This window comes from Lipotes vexillifer, unplaced genomic scaffold (assembly GCF_000442215.2).
Source record: "Lipotes vexillifer unplaced genomic scaffold, Lipotes_vexillifer_v1.1 scaffold1258, whole genome shotgun sequence".
Lineage (NCBI taxonomy): Eukaryota > Metazoa > Chordata > Mammalia > Artiodactyla > Lipotidae > Lipotes > Lipotes vexillifer.
In genome coordinates, this window is record NW_006773444.1 from 62,969 (window position 1) to 69,974 (window position 7,006).

The following is a 7,006-nucleotide window of genomic DNA, read 5'->3' on the forward strand; positions in this document are numbered from 1 at the left end:
ATATATATATATATATATATATATACATATATATATATATATATTCTTTTTCAGATCCTTTTCCCTTGTAGGTTATTACAGAATATTGAGTAGAGCTCCCTGTGCTGTACAGTAGGTCCTTGTGGGTTATCTATCTTATATATAGTAGTGTGTATCTGTTCATCCCAAACTCCTAATTTATCCCTCCCTCCCCCTTTAGTAACCATAAGCTTGTTTTCTATGTCTGTGAGTCTATTTCTCTTTTGTAAATAAGCTCATTTGTATCATATTTTTAGATTCCACATGTAAGTGATATCATGTGATATTTGCCTTTCTCTGTCTGACTTACTTCACTTCGTCTGATCATCTCCAGGTCCATCCATGTTGCTGCAAATGGCATTATTTCATTCTTTTTTATGGCTGAGTAATATTCCATTGCATACATGTACCACATCTTTTTTACCCATACACACATTTTTGCATGTGGCTCCCAGAGTCTCAGACCTCCACAGCCACCATTAGGGAAGGACGCCCCATCTAAGCTGTCGTGTTTTCTTCCCTGGAAGGTGCTGGGAGGTGGCCATGGAACACAATTTGTCTCCATGTTGTGAAACTCTTTACACTTTTGTAAAACTGTCTGACATTTGAACCTCCACAAGTCCTTTGCTTCTCAAATGAGTTATGGAAGATTAAACAGTCCTAAGCAACTTGCTTTTCAGGACGGGATTGAGTCTTGCTTTAAGACAGTCGTGGCCTTTCTCCCTGGACCTCTTGTCTCTCTCGGGAGCCTGGGTGCCAGGCTGGACTCTCAGCTCTAACATGCCCTGGTTTGTCCTTGAGCATGTTTTTAACCTGAAGTATAGCTGATCTACAATATTATAGTAGTTTCAGGTATACAACATAGTGATTCAATATTTTTATAGACTATACTCTGTGTAAAGTCATTACAAAACAATGGCTACATTTCCCTGTGTTGTACAATACATCCTTGTTGCTTATCTATTTTATACATAGTAGTTTGTACCTCTTAATCCCATACTCATAATGTGTTCCTCTCCCTTCCCCTTTGGTAACTATGTTTGTTTTCTATGTCTGTGACTCTCTTTCTGTTTTTAATCTTTGAAAGGCTTCTTTACTTTGTCTGTAAAATGGGTGCAGTCATTATACCCATCTGGAAAATAAGATGATCCAGGAAAATAGAAGTCCTCAATAAATGTAAGTGAATATTTTATGACAATGATGGTTGCGTCAGTCCCATGGCCATGGTAGCTATAGACCAGAGGCAGCCATACCTGGATGATGGGTTAGAACCGGAGAACCCTGTGCCCACACAGTTACCGGTTATATGATCTGAACAAATAACTTCTTCCCCAAAATGAAGGGTAGTGTCCCTCGAATGTCTTTTATCCCCCTCTCTCTCCAAAGGCGAGGTGGAATTGGGTCTTATCAGGTTGGCTGTTAGCTGCATGCGTCTGGGTAAGACTCCACCTCCGTGGGCCCAGGTTTGTTTATAAAGTAGGGTCAGTGATTCTCTCACAGTCAGGGCTGCTGTGGAGCTAACACACTCTCTGGCACATGTGTCTGGCATGAAGCAGACGCTCAGGAAAGAGACATGATGCACCAACTGGGAGTGCCCACAAAATCACTCGTGAAACCTGTGAAACATCTTCATGGCTCTATTTGTTCTGTGATGACATAAATAGAAGACCTCTGGTCCAGAAGCAAAATGGAAAGAAAGAAGAACTATAAGTGCCCCCTCTTGGCAGGAGAGACCTAAGCCCCTACTATCCCTCTGCCCAGGCCCCCACCCCTGCCATTGCAAAGCGCAAGTGTGGCTTAATGGACCCCATTCTGGGGAACCCAGATGAATTCTATTTGCAGAGAAGGCTCAGTAATGTCCAGGAAAGCACATGCATATGCATCCACATTGTATTATCACGCGAACTTGTAGAAAGCTGAAGCGGTTAGTAAAAGCGGCATGGACATCTATACACTACCAAACGTAAAATAGATAGCTAGCGGTAAGCAGCCGCATAGCACAGGGAGATCAGCTCGGTGCTTTGTGTCCACCTAGCACAAAGGGAAGGAGGGTGGGATAGGGAGGGTGGAAGGGAGGGAGATGCAAGAGGGAGGAGATATGGGAACATATGTATATGTATAACTGATTCACTCTGTTATAAAGCAGAAACTAACACACCATTGTAAAGCAATTATACTCCAATAAAGATGTTAAAAAAAAAAAAAGCAAATAAGACCTCTGGAATTGTCCTCCCCCACTTAACAGCTGTGTAGCCCTTCAGGGCCTCCGTTTCCTCTTTGGTAAATGGCACTCTCAGCAAGGACTAGCTCATGGAACTCCAGAAGGATCAGGTGAGATGGTGTGTGCAGAGGTACTTTATAAACTGTAAAGCCCTGTGCAAATGTGACACAGTGTTACTGGTCCAACCAGGAAAAGACTCTTGGAGATTTCCTGGGCTAAGCTGCCCTTAGCCGTCCTAGAGCCAGGAGGAAGCTACCCTCTTTTGTAAATTTTATATCTAGTTGATTAACGATGTTGCGGAAGCTACCCTCCTGTAGAACAGAGGTTCCTGATTGTGTGCCCGCGCCCCTGACGGATACACACAGGCTCTGACTCCCGCCTGTCAGCAGGGCTGTGTCCACACGTGCTGGGTCCAGGCTCCCATCCCTCAGCCGCCTGCCTTTTCCTCCCGCTGCTGCCCTGAAGCTGGCTGTTCCCTGGGGCTGCTGACGGCTCGGCCTCAGCTGTACAGAGGACCTCTGTCTTCCACTCCGGTTCTCGGATGCAGATGCTGCAATCGGGCCCAACTAATGGTGTGAGGAGTGAGGGCACCAGAGGCACCCACTGCTCCCAGGCAGTGGAGCCAGAGGACAGACGCCCCTCCTCTGTGACTCCAGGGGCAGTTCTGGGGTGCGTCCCACAGCCCCCGAAGGGCCCTGGCCGGGTGGGGTCCAGCGCCCCAACAGGGCCTTTATCTCCTCTCCTTAACCCCACCCCCAATCCTGGGGACCACTTCCTGCACACCAGCCCTTGCTTCCTTGCCCTTTCTTCCAGGAACCCAGGCTTCACCTCTTAGCCAGTGGGCTGCTCCCAAAGATAATCTGGCAGCCCTCCCCCCTTTTCATGGCACTGCTGGGTCCCCATGAGCTTAATAGGGCCAGGGTTTGATGGAGCTTCCAAATGACTCACTGAGTACACAGGCTCAGCAAGGACCAGAATTTGGCCGAAGCTTTTCCAGCCTTGTCTCCACAGTGGAGGCTGTGGTCTGGCGGAAAGAGCAAAGCTTAGGAGCTAGAAAGTGAGGCTGGGAAACCAGCTCCATCAGTGACTTCTGGGTGAATCTGGGCAGGACACGTAAAGCTCCCTAAGCCTCACTGGCCCCACCTATGAAGTTGGGGCAATAACCCCACCTCACTACACGCCCGGTGACAGTTACACTAGGTGATGGGACAGAGCTGTCACCTGAATATTGGTGACTCTGATGGTGGTGATGGGCATCAATGTGCTGCCTGGTGCTTTCTGAGTTTGCGTTCTCCATATAAGAAAGGAGAGACTCTCTCTCTAGAGAGAGAGAGAGAGAGTCTCTCTACTCGTTTTCCCTTGATATTTTAAGGCAGTAATAAAAAATTCTGACTCCTTTTACCATTCTTGCTGAATTTTTCTTTTCTCCTCTCTTCCCCCGAGCCTTAATTGACCCTTTATTACTCTCTCGCTCGTTCGTTTTCCATTTCCAATATAGTTCCAGGCGGGTAACTCTAAAGCTACTGCGTGAACCTGTCTAACCATAAATACAACTTGACAAACTATTTCCAAGCAGCCGGTAACATGAGAAGGGAGGCCACAGTCGCTTCTTGTCTCATTGAGCCTCACACGTCCTTTCCACACACACGGCAGACCCCAGGGAAATGATATGATTTTGCTTAGACTTCAGACAATAAAAACTGATCCTCAACCTGGGCACCGACTTTCAGACCTGCCTCTTCTCTCTGCTGCTAGAAAAGTCACGGCCATTATGAGAAGGATGCTGCAGGCCCAGGACAAAGAACCCGGCAACCCACGTCTGCACACAATGTCGTTTGCACCCAGAGATGAATGGAGACTTGGTTTCTCATTATCAGGCCACCGAGTTGAATGGGGGAGGGGCTGTCATCGGGGAAAGAGATGCAGGCATACAGTTTAAATAATTTTTATTGGAGTAGAGTTGATTTACAAGGTTGTGTTAGTTTGAAGTGTACAGCAAAGTGAATCAGTTATACATGTACATATATCCACTCTTTTTAAAATTCTTCTCCCTTATAGGCCATTACAGAGTATTGAGTAGACTCCCCTGTGCTATACAGTAGGTCCTTATTAGTTATCTATTTTATGTATAGTAGTGTGTATGCATCAATCCCAGTCTCCCAAGTTATCCCTCACCCCTCTCCCCCTTAGTAACCATAAGTTTGTTTTCTACATCTGTGATTCTATTTCTGTTTTGTAAATAAGTTCATTTGTACCATTTTTTTAACGCCACATATGTAGAATCTACGTAACAAGAATATTTAAAATTTAAAATTTTAGGATACCCACAGATAATTCCTTCACATGATATATAGAAAATGTAAGGCTATTGACTTTCCATCACTCTTCCTATAGGTTGTGAGTGACAATGATCCTTTAGGTGTGTCTGAAGAAGCCAAGCTATGTTTACCTCCCGGAGCAGAAAACACTTTTCCTTCTTGCTATCTGTAGGTGACCTGTTTCGTCAGTGTAGGGTACAAATTCAATCACATTTTTTTCTTATTAGTTGCTTGAGTCTCCACCTGCCCTTATTAGCAAAAATGTCTGTATTTCCCTTCTGAGGCTGAGGTGGTCCAAGGAAACAGCTCTGAGTCCACTTCCAGGCAGAGGGACGGAGCAGGGGACACCCGGCCAGGTCTGCTCAGCTGTCATCACTTCCTGCTGGGCACCCGTTCTGCCGCTCTGACGGCCACCGTCCGCTCTGCGCTGGTGCCTGGGCTGCCCCAGGCACCGGCCACGGGGCTGCCCTGCCTGGAGCCTGGGGTCACCCCCCGAGTGCATCCGTCCCATCCAGGATGGCTCGCCTTCACCCCCAGTCACAGGGCAGCCATCCAAGCAGCCGGCCTGGCTGTGCCCAGTCCCACCTCGGCCCCTGACGTCCTGCTGAGCTGGGTCCTTTGCTGGCGGAGGAGCTTAGTTAAAACCCCAGTCGGAGGTGCCTGGGGTCCTCATCCCTTCCCTTCCGAAGGCTTTGGGCTCTTTACCTAAATTGGTCCACCCCCTTTCCCCGGGGCTCTGAACCCCTGTGGAGAGGATGGTGTCTCAAGTCAAATAAAAAGTCACTCTCTCTTCTGCCTTCTGAGAGATTTTGCTCCAATGTCTCCTGTTTAACAGACATCCTTTCCAAGGTGGATTTCTGCTTCTGCCACACAAAGCTGTGGTTGAAGTAATTGAGTAAATAAAGTTTAAAAACCGGGTGTTCATTGTTTAAACACTAGTACCTCTGATGTGTAAGAGAAAGGTTAGCTTTGTTGAGTCTCTTACTGGCTCCCCCAGGCCTCTCCAACTCTAGCCAACTCTGTTGTCATCCCACACTCTTGCTGTAATGTTTCTGACGTCATCCTAGATGGGGTCCTGTGAACTTCACTTGCGCGGAGGGGCACTCACCCTGCTTCCCTGACCACCCTTCACTGCTCGTGGTCTTGTGGGGAGAAACCCTAAATATGACTCTCCGTTTGTTCAGTGCATCACATGTAAGCCAGGCTGCGGCATGGGGCTCATCAGGGAATGAGGAAAGACGCAGAGCAGGGGCAGGGGGTGGGGATGGGACTGCAGCCTGGTCATGACTGTCCTTCCCCAGCATCTAGGCTGTCAAAATGCCCAAACCGCTCAGAGAGCAGCCTCCAGCCTCAGGCAACAGGACATCACAGGGTAGCCCACGCTTTAGCCAAAGGGTCAGAGACAAATCCTGTGAAGGGGAACAATTTCTCACGCTGCCCAGGAACACCCTCCCCTTTTCCCCACAGCTACCGAAATCCTCTCCATTCTTCTAACACCTGTTCAAATGCCAAGTCCCAGAAAAAGCTTCCACCGATTTCCACAACTTAGGCCGTAGTTACTGGAACAGCGAGGTATCTCGCACTCCATCATCTTGGGATGTGTAACAGACACCGAAGACTGGGGCCTAAACAACAAGCACTCATTTCTCCTGGTTCTGGATGCTGGACGTCCATGGTCAGGGTGCCAGAAGATTTCATGTCTGCTGGGGAGCTGCTTCTTGGTTCATGGATGGTTGTCTTATTGTTGTGCCCTCACGTGGCAGGACGAGAGCTAGAGAGCTCCCTGGGGTCTCTTTGTAAGGGTGCTAATCCCATCATGGGGGCTCCACCCTCGTGACCTAATTACCTCCCAAAGGCCCCACCTCCTAACACTGCTACATCATGAGGTTAGGATTTCAATACATGAATTCTGGAAGGGGCTGGGCATGAACATCCAGCCCATAACACACACCAAATGAGTCACACAGATAGCACAGCTAGAGCCAAAAGAGACAATTACAAGTGTTGGCAAGGATGGAGGGAAGCTGGAACCACCATTCACCACTAGTGGGAAGGAAAAAGTGGTGCAGCCACTTTGGAAAACAGTCTGGCAGCTCCTCAAATGGTTCAGCACAGAGCTGTGATGTGACCCAGAAACTCTACTCCCAGGCACTGAGCCAAGAGAAATGAAAATGTGTGTCCCACCAAAGCTGGTACATGGACATTCATAACAGCTCTATTCACAATAGCCCAAAAGTGTAAACCACTCACATGTCCATCAACTGAGGACTGGATAAACAAACTATGGGAAATCAATACAATGGAATATTGTTTGGCAATAAAAGAGATGAAGTGACAATGCAGGCACGACGTGGAGGAACCTCAAAAACGTGATGCTAAGTGAAAGAAGCCAGACACGAAAGTCCACGTTATATGACTCATTTTTTTTTTTTTTTTTTTTTTTTTTGGG